This window comes from Sciurus vulgaris, assembly GCF_902686455.1.
Source record: "Sciurus vulgaris genome assembly, chromosome: X".
Taxonomy (NCBI): domain Eukaryota; kingdom Metazoa; phylum Chordata; class Mammalia; order Rodentia; family Sciuridae; genus Sciurus; species Sciurus vulgaris.
The window spans coordinates 18,969,893-18,986,359 of NC_136471.1; the positions used below are offsets into that span (position 1 = coordinate 18,969,893).

General features: G+C 40.3%; 1 pseudogene across 1 annotated transcript; it reads right to left on the reverse strand.

Moving 5' to 3' along the window:
- Positions 1 to 13,371: 13,371 nt before the first annotated feature.
- Positions 13,372 to 14,365, reverse strand: LOC306651018 (histone H3.3A-like; annotated as a pseudogene). The gene has a single exon. The product of its transcript is annotated as a histone H3.3A-like (transcript).
- Positions 14,366 to 16,467: the final 2,102 nt, after the last annotated feature.

Genomic DNA, 16,467 nt, shown 5'->3' on the forward strand with positions numbered 1-16,467 from the left:
GGTGAACAGCCACCTCTCCAATGCTCCCAGCTGTCTGCGGTCACTGCTCCGGCGGGGGGAGGGGCGCCTCGCCGGCAGTTCTACTTCGCAAAGATCCCTGCTTTTGGGGCTACCGCCCTGTCCGGGACGCCTGCCCAATGGGAGACACTCACCCGGCTGCTTTGAGTTGGTCCCAAGTCTCTCTATATCTCCTCTTCTTGAGTCCTGAGTCCTGGAGCAACACGAAACGCAGCCACCCTCTAGTCCGCCATCTTGAATCCTCTGTTTGCAGCATTTTCTTTCCTTGTTTTCTCATATTGTTCAGGTATCAGTGGACCGCTGAGATATTGCAGATTTCCTCTATTGACTTACAATATCCTTGAAGATTCTATATATGTCCCCTCTTAGCCTTCAGTAGGCTGAAGTCTTGGAGGAAGTTGATAGTGTGGTGCTGCACAAGGAAGCTGCCTCTCTATGAGTGGTGGCCTTCAGGTGGGGTATAATCCCTGCTAGTGGGCAGAGGTGCCTCCACTTGTTGACCAATGGTCATCCAAAGGGGAACTAGGCTGCGGGCTGAGGCAAGGCCTGTTTGGGCCTGTGTCTCTGGTTTTACCGTCCTTGTGGGGAAACCTCACCCGGCAGGGAAGACGCACCCGGTGGGGAGGTCTCGCTGGTCAGTTCCCTCCTAGAGGATCCCCTCAATTTACAGCTACCGCCTGGGCTGGACTGCCTTCCTCTGCAAAGTTCCCAGGGGCCCTGGGCCTGGGAGCCTCACCCTTCGCAGATGAATCTCCTTAGGCTGCCCCTCCTCAGAGAATCTGCCCGCAGTCCTGGAACCTTCGCTCCGCCCCTAAGCGTGTCTCTGTGGGGCTCTTCCACCAAGAAGCCTCCTAGATCCTGGGACCCTGTTCTGCACCTAATCGCCTGGCTATGCGGCCCCTCCTCTGAGCAGCCACCTGGGGCCCCGTACAATCGCTCGGAGTCCCAGAGACACACCGCATGCCTCTTCCTCCAGACAGCCGCCCCGTATTCCGGTGCGGTCACTAGGAGTCCAAGCAACTCACTGCGTGCCTCCTCCTCCCACCAACCGCCCGTAGCCCTGGGCAATCACTCCGAGTCCAAGTGACCCGCCCCGTTCCTCCTCCTCCTCCAGGTAGCCCCCCCCGGGTGTTCAGGAGTGGTCACTCTGAGTCGCTCTGAGTCCACGTGACCCGCTGCACGCCTCCTCCAGGCGGCCGCCTGGAGCTCTGGTGCGGCCACTCGAGACCAAGCGACCCACTGCGCTTCTCCTCCAGGCAGCCCCCCTGTGTTCAGAAGCTGTCACTTTAAGTCCAAACAACTCACCACTCGCCTCCTCCTCTGAGCAGCCGCCTGGAGCTCTAATGCAGTCACTGCAAGTCCAAACGACCTGCCGCACTCCTCCTCCTCCTCCTCCTACTCCTCCGGGCAGGCCCCGGTGTTCTGAGTCCACACAGCTCTCCTCGCCGCTCCTCCCCTGGGCAGCCACTGGAGTCCCAGAGCTGTGCTGAGCGGCCTCCTCTACGACGCTCCCAGTTGTCCGAGTTCACTGCTCCAGTGGGGGGAGGGGCATCCTGCTTCTTAATATTTATTGAGCAACTACTCTAGGTCACACCCTATAACAAGAATTAAGTTTAGATAGATGAGTAAGAAAGTGTTCCAGCCCTTAGGAAGTGCACTGTCCATTCACGAAGATGGAGAAGCACACTCAGTTATAATGAAGGGCAGCCAGTGCAGTTATAATTAAGCACAGAGGGTTATGGGGTACTACAGATTGGATATAGTTGATTTGTGTTCGTCATGCACTCATGTGTTGGAAGCTTGGTCCTTGGTGTAGCAGTGTGAGAAATGGTGGAATCTTTAAGGGTAGATCCCAGTGGGAAGTTATTGGGGGTGCTGCCCTCCAAATAGACTAAGCAAGTTGTTATAAAAGAGCAAGACTGGCCCCTCTCTACCCTTTCTGGTTGCTTCTTATGTGATCTTTCCTTTCCACAAACACTCCCACCATCATGCCATCTGCCATGATATGATATGTTCAATTGGGGCCCTCACCAGAGGCTGAACTGCATAGGGCAGCCTGATCTTGGGTTTTCAACCTCCAAAACTGGGCTAAATCAACTTATTTTATTTAAAAATTAGGCAGTCTTAGGTATTTTGTCATAGAAGTGGAAAACAGACTCATACGTGGAGACAAGATAAGGAACAGTTGATTGAGATCGGGACATCCAAGCTAATGCCTATAAGACAAGTATGATTTAACCAGAAAACATCAAGGTATGTGTGTGGTTGAGGTCAAGGACAGGTGATGCAAACAGTATGCAAGTTAGAGAAAAATCATGTGTGGATACTATGAGGGTACAAAACTAATATGGCCTGCTTTGGGAATTATTACATCTCCTAAGATTCTACTGCAAGCAATGAATTTCTCATCTTTACCACAACTTGCTACACTAGATCTCACCTCTTCTAAGCCTTCAGTTCCTTTCTGTGTTTTGATGGTGGCCCATCCCTCATATACGCCACCCCACTGTCTTTTACCTGCACTACTTCTCAAATGAACTTTTGTTTTATCAACCCAGCTCTTAGAACTCTGAATTCTCTTATCCTATCCTGGGAAAACTCCATTCCTCCACCTCTCAAGTAAAAAGTTAATTTTGTTATCATTGTGTACAAATCTTGCCAAGCCCCAACTGCATGATGTATAACAAAGTCCTGAACTTTGAAAACGGGTGGGCTTGAGTTTAAATCCTGAATCCCTTACTTACCATCTCTGTGACCTTGGACAAGGCATTTACCTGTAAAATAGGAGTAATACTAATCTACCTCCAAAGTTGTTGTGAAGATTAAAAACAATGTACCAAAGTTATGGGCATCGTTCCTAACATATAATGGCTGCTCAATAATTGGTTTTATTATTGCCTGACTTTTCATTAATTACTATGTGAATCCCCAGGATTTGGTCTAGAAGTCCTACTCTAAACCTTTTTTCTTTTTTCCCCCATTTTTATCAATGCATTATAGTTGTCCTCAAGGGTGGGGTTTGTTGTTACATATTTGTACATGTACACAGCATAACAATATAATTTGGTCCATATGATTCCCCAGTATTTCCCCTTAACCTCCTCACCCCATCCCTTTACTCTACCGATCTACCTTGAATTTTTTTTTATTTGTTCTAATTGGTTACATGACAGAATGCATTTTGAGTCATTGTATACAAATGGAGCACAACTTCTCATTCCTCTGACTGTATATGGTGCTAGGTCACGCGGGTAGCGTAATCATACATGTACATAGGGTAATAATGTCTGTCTTATTCTACTGTCCTTCCCATTCCCACCACTGCACCCCATCCCCTTACTCCCCTCTGCACAAGCCAAAGTTCCTTCATTCTTCCCTACCCCGACCCCACTATAGATCAGCATCCATTTGTCAGAGAAAACTTTCGGTCTTGGGTTTTTTTTGGCATTGGCTTATTTCACTTAGCATGATATTCTCTAGTTCCATCCATTTACCTGCAAATGCCATAATGTTATTCTTATTTAAGGTTGAGTAATATAACTGCCTTTGGTTTTTTTTTTTATTTTTTATTTTTGGTACCAAGGATTGAATTTGGGGGCTCGACCACTGAGCCACATCCCCAACACTTTTTTGTGCTTCATTTAGAGACAGGGTCTTCCTGAGTTGTTTAGGGCTTCACTAAGTTGCTGACTCTGGTTTTGAACTCGTAATTCTCCTGCCCCAGCTTCCCAAGCCTCTGGGATTACAGGCATGTGCCACCACTCTTGGCTCTGCTAGGTTTTATGAAGCGAATAGTGGTGAAGTATGGTTGGATAAATAAGTAGGAGCTAATGATAATAAACTGGGGGGCATGACAATGCCTGTTTGTTTGACTTCTTCTCTATGTTCTTGTGTCTTCAGATATAAAGACGTTCCCTTCCTCTGGGTATAGAGATGGCACCTCTGGAGTGAGACTCTTATGTCTTACTTCATAGAAAGATCAGAAAATATTTCCTGTTTTATGACCTGCTTCAGGGGAGAAAGGGAAGGGGAAGGTAAAAGAGACTTTCCTGCTTCTGCTGTTTTCTCAAATGTCACAGTGCCATATTTTGGGTAACATGCCCTTAACTCCATTGTCATTATTTCAAACTCTGTTTACCATCCTCACCACAAACATGTTCCTTTTGACTGTCTCATGTTGATGATCTCAGCCTCTTTTCAGACCTAGGCTGATCCCAAATGATCAATCTCTTTGGGTTCTAAGAAATTCCTTTGCAATTTCACATTCCCTTTCTCAGTCATCTAACAGGGTTACACTTCAGTCTCTTATTTTCCAGTGGAGGCAATCCATTTCCAGTAGCAGGTTGTTTGGGTATCACCATGACCACAGTATTCCCTTTACTTTTTTTTCAATAAAATGTGTGTGTGTGTGTGTGTGTTTTACCAGATTCATCATTATACTTATTGGGGAAAATAGTACTTTCCTTCTAAAGTCTGCAATAGGACAAGTATGTACTACTGATAGTCTTTTTATTTGTTCTCTTTAGTTATACATGACAGTGGAGTGTATTTTGACAAATCCTACACACAAGGAGTATAACTTCCCATTCTTGTGGTTGTACAGGATGTGAAGTTTCACTGGTCGTGTATTCATATTCATATATGAACACAGGAAAGTGATGTCTGATTCATTCTACTGTCTTTCCTATTTCTATCCTCCTCCCTTTCCTCCAACTCCACCCCTGTCCAAACTGGTGAACCTCTACTCCCCCTGCCCCGCCTATTGTGAGTCAGCATCCTTGCATCAGAGAGAACATTCAGCCTTTGATTTTTTGGGATTGGCTTATTTCAGGTAGCATGATAGCCTCCAATTCCTTCCATTTACTGGCAAATGCCATATTTCATTTTTCATTATGGCTGAGTAATATTCCTTTACATATATGTACCACATTTTCTTTATCCATTCATCTATTGAACGGCACCTAGGTTGGTCCCTTTTCTTTTTTTAAAAAAATTTTTTAAATGTTGATAGACCTTTATTTTATTTATTTAAGTTTATTTTTATTGTAAACAAATGGGATACATGTTGTTTCTGTTTGTACATGATGTAACGGCATACCATTTGCGTGATCATTCATTTACATAGAGTAATGGTGTTTGATTCATTTAGTTCTTTTTTCCTTCCCCCCACCCCTCCCACCCCTCTTTTCCCTCTATACAGTCCCTCCTTCCTCCATTCTTGCCCCCCCTCTCATCCCCCATTATGTGTCATCATCTGCTTATCAGTGAGATCATTCGTCCTTTGGTTTTTGAGGTTGGCTTATCTCACTTAGCATGATATTCTCCAATTTCATCCATTTGCCTGCAAATGCCATAATTTTATTATTCTTTATAGCTGAGTAATATTCCATTGTGTGTGTGTGTGTATATATATATCACAGTTTCTTTATCCATCATTTGAGGGGCATCTAGGTTGGTTCCACAATCTGGCTATTGTGAATTGAGCAGCTATGAACATTGATGTAGCTGCAACTCTGTAGTACGCTGATTTTAAGTACTTTGGGTATAGGCCGAGGAGTGGGATAGCTGGGTCAAATGGTGGGTCTATTCCAAGTTTCCTACGGAATCTCCACACTGCTTTATATTCATTTATTTATATGTGGTACTGAGATTCAAACCCAGTGCCTCACACATACTAGGCAAGCGCTCTACCACTGAACCATAACCCTAGTCCTGGTTAATGTCTAGATTATCTAAGTCCTTTTCTTAATATCTAGATTGTTGAGAAATAGAATTCAGGAATCTTCTTGGTGAATAAGGATTTAAAACACATGGAGGGGAATAGTTTGAAGGATATCTGATTCCAACTTGGATGAAGGCCCAGGAATTATCTTTGATTCACAGCAAATGGTACCTTTTAAAGGAAATGATTACATCCCCTAGATTCAACCTTTCTGTCCCTCATATGGAGCAAGAAATGCATTACCAAAATTGGCTCTTAGGATATCTTCTTTCAGTGTTGACTTCTACTGAGAAACATTACTGTGTGTGTTAGCACAATTGGCTGACCTACAGTAGAGTTGACAGCTTCTGCTTGATTACAGGTTGAGTTAATCAGTTGACGTTTCAAAAAAAAAAAAACACAAACAAACCAAGCAAACTAGCAATCATAATCCTACCAAGCAATTCCACTCTTAATACATTATACACCAGGAAAACTCTTCCACATGTTCTTCAAAGACATATAAAAGTTTACTTATAGTAGCAAATTGCTCCAAACTGGACACAACCCAGATGCCCATCAATAGTACAGAGGATGAGAAAATTATGGTATATTTACATAATAGAACACCATCAACAACAAAAGAATGATCTGAAGGCACACATAAAACCATGGATAGATCTCAAAAACAATATAGAACAAAATAAAAGAATACATGCAGTATAGTTCCATTTATGTGGAGTTCAAAACCAGGTAAAACTAAGTAATACCATATTCATTGGAGATAAATACATGTGCAATAAACGTTGTAAAAGGTAAGTGCAGAATAGTTAACACAAAGTTCAGGAGAGTGGTTAGCTCGTGGAGGTAGAGAGAATTGTAGGTGAAGGAAGGGTATGGAGGGCTTTTAAGGCATTCTGTTTTCTAAGGTGAGCAATAGGTTCACAGATTTTCTTTATTTTTAAAATTGTGACATTGCATTAAATGTACAATACACTTCATGATTTTCAAAGTTTTTTTTTTTTTAAAGGTAATATTTTTTTCAAGTGCTTTGAGATAACAACATGAATCTTACTTTGGGGCAGATAGCCCTTACCCTCCTTCGAAACTCATTTCGAACTTCTTTTGGGAATCCTCCTCTGACTCCCAGGCTGACTTATTTAATACAGAACATTTCAAATGTACACAGTACAAGTAGAGAGAATAATATAATAAACCACCATGTAACTGTCACCCAGTTCTAACAATGATCAATGATTCATCTCAACCATGACACATTCCCTTTTCCCACTGGATCATTAGAAAACTAATCTCAGCCATCCTATATTTCATAGCTTGTAAATAATTTAATATTTAATCAGTATTAAGGCAATTATTTTAATAAACCTCTCTAAAATAAAAGACTCTGAAAAACAGGGTGTAACCCCAATACTATTATCCACTTAAAGATTGAATAATGATTTCTCAATATCACACATCCAGGTAGTGTTCGATTTTCCCCTGGTGTCTTCTAGCATTTGGTTGGTTTGAATCAGAATCTAAACAAATTTCACACATTACCTTTGGTTATTATGTTTAAGTCTCTTCAAATCTAACATTTTCCCTTCACCCTTTTTCCCCTTGCAATTCATTTGTTGAAGAAATCAGATCAGATCAATTTTCTACATTCTGGATTTCTGGCTGATTTAGCTGTTTTCCTTTTATCCACCATTTTCTACTTCCATGTACATGGTTTGGGGGGTAGACAAGCAAGAATGGTGGGAAAGTACAGAATGGAGAGGGGAATAGCCCCTGTACAGATTCCTTTCCTAGGACTCCCTACACTCGGTGGGAATCATGGATTGGTTTATCTGTTTCCCTACAGCTCTCCTGTTGGAGATGAAAGCTGGAGACTGTGACTTACTTGATTTTTGTATCCTCTGCCTTACACAGAGTAGGTGCTAAATGAATGCTTATTGAATGAATAGATGTCATTGCTTTCTTGTATTCATTATGTGTTATTCCTTCTTTTCCAACTTGTAGGAAGAATAAGAATTTGTGAAACTTTGATTTCAACCCCCTGGGGTAAGGTATTATGCAAAATTCTTTTGATAGTTACTTTTCTCAAAAGGTTTTGACAAATTTCTTTGTGAAGAGCACTTTATTTATTGTCTTTTCCTTTGTTGTCCATTTCCTGAACCATATTTGTCTTGATAAGCTTGTTTGAATTGAAGCACAAAAGTTCCCTCCTCTGTAACTTGATGGTGGGGGTGGGAGTGGGCTCCAGCAACCTTGCCCTCAGGGGGACTTGTGAGTTAATGGCTTTTGAGTAATGCATTACTCACCACAGCTTCTTAGAAATTTCTTCTGAAGTAAATTTTTTTGAAATAAATTATTACTTAACTGAGATATCTTTGCTCAGTTTCTTGAATTCCTTGTGTTTTCCCTCTTGCCGATTTTACCCCTACACAGTATGAAAACCACTGAGAAAACTGGAACTAACTTCCTTCTGTGTCCTTCAGTATTTCCTCCTGATTTTCAGTGGAGGCATAGGAGGGATGAATGGACATCCCTCCTGATAGTTCTGTAACAAGTACTTGGACTCTTATTTATGGTCCATTCTATCTTGTCACAAATACCAAAGTTACCAAGATTGCCAAAGAAGAAAAGTTTCCTATATATTATTAGATTTGATAACATTGTACTCCTTATCTATTTGATGCTGTGAACAGCACTGATGTCCTTAGAATTGTTTTAGAAATACTTCCTGTTTTCCTAATTCCAGGAAATGAAACTGACTCATGGGGCCTGCAATATTCTCATAAAATTGTTGTGAACTGGTCTCAATCATTTAAAATTCGACCAAACTAATCTTGCAGTAGTTTTGCGTGTATAGGGTTTATAGAATTATGTTTGAAATGGCAGGTGATGCAGTTCCTCCCTCATTATCTTTTAATGCAGCAGTTAGATAATAGTGAATTAAGATTTCCTGGAGAGCCAATTTTAAGCCATCAACTGGCAGTGAAAGATGAACAAAGACTGGATGGCATATTGAAATTATACGTAGTACATAAACTTATATCAAACACTTCTAATCTGGCAAACAATGCAATGAGTGACAGCAAATGCAATAAAACAGAAACCTAGATCAATTATCTTAGAAAGATTGCAGTCAGCAGATAAAAATGGGACCATGGAGTCTTCTGAATTAACTAGCACTGAGAGCATGAATCAGTCTTTCATCTTTTATTATTTCATCCTTTTCCTTTGAAGTAAACTTAAAAATAATCTTTTTGCCAATTCCTCAAAATGAAATATTCACTATATTACTCTTATTCCTTATTAAAAACTGGTATTAGTGTGTCTTTATATTGAAGCCTTCAAAGAAACTATGGAGGGTACTTGTATAAACATAAGGAAGCCTGAAATATATTGCTTATTTTTCTGTGGAGTAAATGCAAAATCATGTTACTTCATTGTGCGTCTATTGAATTCTGCTTGGATTTTCTGAAAGAAATTTCCTTTTCTTTTAGATCCCATCCTTGTTGAATGGATGAAATATGTAGTAATTTTATTTCTAGCATTTTTAGATCAGCCACAATTTTCATCTATGATAATACCCATCAAGTAGAGAATTACGCTATTTTAATTTTTCCAATGGATTTGCATTTTGACAGTTTTGTTCCACTGCTAAGTAGTATCTAATTTTTCTATACATAATTGTGCCATTATGTCTGGCTGTCATCTATTCAGTCCACATTTTTAAATGTCTGAACATATACAGTTATATGTTGCAGACACCATTGATTGCCTTCTACCAGGTCTTTTCCATGAAAATATAACCCCAATTTGTACTTTAGAGGCATCCTGCTACACCCCTTCCCTGTCCTGATCCTTAGCCAGGGTAATTCAACCATGGTGAGTTCATTACTCTTGTTAACGATTGGCCTAGGCATGAGCATGAAATAAAATCCTGACCAATAATACATGTGGAAAAGTGTGTTGGAAGATTTCTCAGAAGGTTCTTTCCGGGAAAGGGAGGCTAGAAAAGGATGTCTTGTCTTCTGGCCTTTGGAAGTTACTGTTTGAGGAAATAACCCCTGGAGCTGTTGCAGCTGTTCTACCAACAGGAGGACAGTAGCAGACAAAATGAGAACCTCAGAGTAGAAGAAATGGAAAGAACTTGACTTCTTGATAACATCATTCAGCCAGTGAACTACCAAAGTGCTTCATCTTAGTTCTCTTTGTCATAAAGATTTCATAACCTAAGTTTTTGATGCCAGTTTAAGTTGTGTTTTTGTTGCTTCCATCCAGGCATAGTAATATACTACCTAAAGCACATGGTTCCTACATTGCATTAGGTGATGTTATTTTCTGAGTTTTCTAATACTACATAGAAATTTCTTAGATTTAGCCCCATTGGAGCTTTTTTTTTTTTTTCTTTGGCGGTGCTCGGGATCAAACCCAGGGCCTTGTGCTTGCAAGGCAAGCACTCTGCCAACTGAGCTATCTCCTCAGTCCCCCATTGGAGCTTAATATCAACATAAAATGATTTAAGCTGGATTGTAGGTTAAATACCATTTTTTTTCCCGAAAAATTCAGTAAAACAAATTTTCTGTTGTTACTTTGATTTTATTAACAAAAACGTGTAGTTATAAAAACAATAGTCAATATGATAGAAAATTAGGAGAGAATACTTCTCTCTTTTCTTAACTGAAGACTTACTGGAGAAGCGTGCCCATTAAATTTGTAGATGACACAAAGATAAGATTGACACGGCAGTCAAGAGATAGAGGAGTCCATAACAAGGTGAAATGGACACGAGGAATGAACATTTTTGCGCATAGATTAAAGAGAAGAGGGCTAGGGTTGTTTAGGATGAGGGTCAAAGGCTGTTTATATGAAATTTATTTGGGATTCAGGCTCTGTGGCACACATAGCCTCCAAGCTACTGGAGAGGCTGAAGCGGGCAGGTGGCAAGTTCAAAGCCAACTTGAGTAAATTAGGGAGGCCCTCTTCTTTGTTTTTTCTTTTCTAAAAAACAGCTTTATTGAGCTACAACTCACGTGCCATACAATTCATTCATTTCAAGTGTATAATTCAATGGCAGAGTTGTGAGAACATTACCTTAATCCATTTAAGAACATTTTTATGATCCCAAATGCAACCTCATACCTCTTAACAATCAATTCCCATTTCTCTGCCACTTAGGGACTGGATATGAATGAAGCTCAGTGGTTGAACAAAGCTTAGCATGTACAAGACCCTGGCTTCAATTCCTAGCAATGCAGAAAAAGAAAATCAGTTTACCATTTCTCTACCACTTGTCTCCCCTGCCCTCTGGTCCTAGCAGCCTCTAGTCTTTCAATCTATATAGATTTGCTTATTTTGGACATTTAATATAAATGGGATCATGCGCAATGTGGTCTTTTCTAACCAACTTCTTTTCCTTAGCATTTGTTTTTGAGGTTCGGTATTTCATTTGCTTTTATGGGTGACTAATATTCTATCATATGAATATACCACTTTTTATTTATCCATTCCTCAGGTGATATGTGTTTGGGTTGTTTCTGCTTTTCAACTATTATGAATAATGCTGCACTGAACATTTGTGTACACATTTTCGTGGGGACATGTTTTCATTTCTCTTGGGTGTATAGCCAGGAGTAGAATTGCTATCACATGGTAATTCTGTTTAATCTCTCCACTGTGGCTGCAACATTTTACATCACCACCAGCAACGCAGGAGGGGGCCAGTTTCTCCACATCCTGGCCAATATTTACCTTTTATTTTTTTAAAAAATTTCTGGTTGTAGATGGACACAATACTTTTATTTTACTTATTTATTTTTATGTGGTGCCGAGGATCAGGTGCAATGTCTCATATGTGATAGGCAAGTTCTCTACCACTGAACTACAACCCCAGCTCCATTACCATCTTTTTGACAATAGCTCTCCTGGTGGGTGTATAGTAGAATCTCATTGAGGTTTTGATTTGTATTTACCTGACGTCTCATGATGCTGAACTTTTCTTTCTATGCTTATTGGCCATTTTTGCATCTTCTGTAGAGAAGTGTCTGCTGAAACTGTTTGACCATTTAAAAATTTGGGACGTTTGAACTTTTTTAAAATTGTTGAGTTGTAAGAGTTCCTTATATATGCTACATCATGTCTCTTATCAGATATATGGTTTATAGATAATTTCTTCCATTTGAGTTGGCTTTTCACTGTCTTAATGGTGTCTTTTGTAGCACAAACATTTTAAATTTTGCTGATGCCCAACTTATTTGTTATTTTGTTGTTGTGCTTTTTGATTTTATATCTAAAAAATTGTCTAAAAACGTCAGGAAAATTTATAACTAGTTTCTTAGTTTCTCCTTTTAAGAATTTATCATTTAGCTGGGTATGGTGGCGCATGCCTGTAATCCCAGCAGCTTGGGAGGCTGAGGCAGGAGGATCATGAGTTCAAACCTGCCTCAGCAACTTCGTGAGAGACCCTAAGCACCTCAGTGAGACCCTGTCTCTAAATAAAAAATAAAAAGAGCTGGGGATGTGGCTCAGTGGTTAAATGCCCCTGGGTTCAATCCTTGGTATAAAAAAATTTATCATTTAGCTCTTATATTCAGGTCTTCGATGCACCTTGAGTTAGATTTTTTTTCATATACACCAAGCACCTATGATATTTGTTGCTTGATTTCTTTCTTTTTTAAAGATTTCTAATTTTTTTTTCATATATGTACATAGGGTAATAATGTCTGTCTCATTCTATCATCCTTCCTATCCCCACCGCCCCACTCCTCCCCTTGCTCCCTTCTGCACACTCCAAAGTTCCTTCATTCTTCCCTACCTTCCCCACTGTGTATCAGCATCCCTTATCAGACAAAACATTCAGCCTTTGGTCTTTTGGGATTGGCTTATTTCACATAGCCTGATACTCTCCAGTTCCATCCATTTACCTGCAAATGTCATCATTTCATTCTTCTTTAAGACTGAGTAATATTCCATTGTGTATATGTACCACATTTTCTTTATCCATTCATATGTTGAAGGGCATCTAGGTTGATTCCACAATCTAGCTATTGTGAATTGAGCTGCTGTAAACATGGATGTGGCTACATCACTGTAGTATGCTGATTTTAAGTCCTTTGAGTATAAACCAAGGAGTGAGATAGCTGGGTCAAATGGTGGTTCCATTCCAAGTTTTCTGAAGAATCTCCATAATGGTTGCACCAATCTGCAGTCCCACCAACAATGTATGAGTGTACCTTTTTTTCCCACATCCTTGCGAACACTTATTATTGCTTGTATTCATGGTAATTGCCATTCTGACTGGAGTGAGATGAAATCTTAGAGTAATTTTGTTTTGCATTTCTCTAATTGAAAGAGATGATGAACATTTTTTCATACGTTTGTTGATTGATTGTATTTCTTCTGTGAAGTGTCTGTTCAGTCCTTAGCCCACTTATTGATTGGGTTATTTGTTTCTTTGTTTTTGTTTTTGTTTTTTTTGGTGTTAAGTTTTTTGAGTTCTTTATATATCCTGGAGATTAGTGCTCTATCTGAAGTGCATGAAGTAAAAATTGTCTCCCATTCTATAGGTTCTCTCTTCACGTTATGATTCCTTTGCTGAGCAGAAGCTTTTTAGTTTGAATCCATCCCATTCATTGATTTTTTTTATAGTTTAATGTATTTTAATAGCAAACTTACAGGAACAGCACAGAAGACAGACAACATTAAAAACATGTACTTGCATGTAGGACAACTCAGTTAGAAAAGTATAGTGAATGGATGGAATCTACTGTATGATAAAAATGCTGCAAACACCATTTAGTTGCCGTCAATAAGAAATTTACTTGTTTAAAAAAATCCAAATGCTGGCATTGTCCAGAAAAATTTAACAGTTTTATTTATAATTGTTATAAAGTTGAACTGCTGAAACTTGTTCACTGAAACATTTTGAGTTGCATTAATGCTTTACATCCCCTCATTTATATTAAAAATTCACACACAAATGAAAATGGAAAAACGGCCAATACCTGATTTCTGTCCCCTATTTTTCCACTTGCAATCATATACTTAGGTACCTTTTGACCCCATGGGAAAAAATATCTAACATTCAGAACTACCAATAACAGGAAGAAGAGAAAAAAATTTTTTTTGGAGAATGAAATGTTTCCCATCATAGTGAATTCTTAAGCACGTTCTCCAATTATGCGGCGTGGTAGTTGGATGTCTTTTGGCATAATTTGTTACACGTTTGGCATGGATAGCACACAGGTTGGTGTCTTCAAAGAGGCCAACCAAATAGGCCTGACTTGCCTCCTGCGAAGCACCAATAGCTGTGCTCTGGAAGCGCAGATCTGTTTGAAGTCCTGAGCAATTTCTCGCACCAGACGCTGGAAGGGGAGTTTGCGAATCAGAAGTTCAGTGGACTTCTGATAACGTCTAATTTCACGAAGTGCCACAGTACCAGGCCTGTAAGGATGAGGTTTCTTCACCCCTCCAGTAGAGGGCACACTCTTGCGAGAGGCTTTTGTAGCCAGTTGTTTCCTGGGTGCTTTACCACCGGTGGATTTGCGGGCGGTCTGCTTTGTACGAGCCATGGGAGAAAGACCTCCTTTCTCACCCTGCTTCTCCTTCGGCTGGAGCTCAGCAAGCTAGAGGCAGCGCTGGGTTAGAGAGCAACAGCGGCGTGTCAGTGGCTGCAAACACGATTCCATTCATTGATTCTTAATTTTACTTCCTATGCTTTAAGGAGTCTTGTTAGGGAAGTCAGGTCCTAAGCTGACATGATGAAGATTTGGGCCTATTTTTTCTTCTGTTAGGTGCAGCGTCTCTGTTCTCGTGCCCAAGTCTTTGATCTACTTGAGTTGATTTTTGTGCAGGGTGAGAGATAAAGGTTCAATTTTATTTTGTTACATATGGATTGCCAGTTTTCCCAGCACCATTTGTTGAAGAGGCTATCTTTTCTCCATGTGTCTTCTATTTTGTACCATTGGTCTACATGTCTATTTTGGTGCCAATACCATGCCATTTTTGTTACTATTGCTCTATAGTGTCACTGGCTCTTTGCGGTTCCAAAATCTGTGGATATTTGTCACCGCCTGCAGCAACAACTTGCACGGGTCTTATGGGTGGTGGAGTGGAAACTGAGGCACTTCTATCTTTCTCTTTAGTGCACTGCTTTCTTGCTTGTTTATAGAGGATAGAGGAAATGAGGTTTACTTACTTTGAGAGGAGAGAGAGAGAGACTTTGCTTATCAGAAAGAAAGAAATTTTGCTTAAGAGAGACCTTGAGAGAAGGACAGGCTTTGCTTAGAGCTTAGAGGAAGAGACTTGCTACGCCTTAAAGTCCTGCATCCTGTGAACTAAGGGTACGTCCACCTAAGGTGTTTTAGTGATGCGTCTCAGTTCTCCGTTCTGCGATCTGCCTTCTGCTGCTGCCCCTACTTGCTGCTGTGCCACTTTTCCCTACTAGCTGCCGTCGCGCGTTTCCTAGCTGCTTTTCCCTGCGTGTGTCTTCTTCTACTGCTTTTCTGCTAATGGCTGCTGCGTGTCCCTACTAGCTGCTGTGTTCTTTCTTCTAGCTGCTGCGTGTGTCTTCTTCTCTGGCTGCTGCCAGCCACGTGTCTTTTGCTATTGCTTTTCTGCTAATGGCTGCTGCTGTGTCTCGCTCCGCCTATGCTTATATCACCTCCAGGAGGCGGAGAGCAGGGCCACGCCTCTTACGCAAAGATTAGGTGAGTGGCTCCGAGCAGGCAATTAGTGCTGGAGAACACATGCGCATACATTGTGTGTGGACGAGAAAATCACCTGAGTGTGCTTATGTCAATTAACCTCCTCACTGCTGATGTGATCAGGCGCCATCCCAGCGCTGCCAACATGGCACAGCCCCCAACACTATAGTATAGTTTAAGGTCTGGTTTTGTGATGCCACCTTCTTCACCTCTTTTTGCTAAGGATTGCCTTGGCTGTTCTGGGTCTCTTATTTTTCCAAATGAATTTCATGATTGCTTTTTCTAGTTCCATGAAGAATGTCATTGGGATTTTAATAGGAATTGCATTGAGTCTGTATTAACACTTTTGCTGGTATGGCCATTTTGACGGTGTTAACTGCCTATGCAAGAGCATGGAGATCTTTCCATCTTCTAAGGTTGTCTTCAATTTCTTTCTTTAATGTTCTGTACTTTTCATTGTAGAGGTCTGTCATCTCTTTTGTTAGATTGATTCCCAAGTATTTTATTTTTTTGAGGCTATTGTGAATGAGATAGTTTTCCCAATTTCTCTTGCAGTGGATTCATCGCTTATGTATAGAAATGCATTTGATTTATGGGTATTGATTTTATATCCTGCTATTTTGCTGACTTCATTTATGAGTTCTAGAAGTTTTACAGTAGAATTTTTTGGATATTCTAAATATAGAATCATTCATCAACAAATAGTGATAGTTTGAGTTCTTTTCCTATCTATAGCCCTTTAATTTCTTTTGTCTCTCTAATTGCTCTGGCTAGTGTTTCAAGGATGATGTTGAATAGAAGTGGTAAAAGAGGCATCCCTGTCTTGTTTCAGTTCTTAGAGGGAATGGTTTCAGTTTTTCTCCACGTAGAATGATGTTGGCCTTGAATTTAGTGTATGTAGCCTTTACAATGTTGAGTTATGTTCCTACAATCCTTAGGTTTTCTAGTGTTTTGAACATGAAGGGGTGCTATATTTTGTCAAATGCTTTTTCTTCATCTATTGAGATAATCATATGATTCTTATCTTTAAGT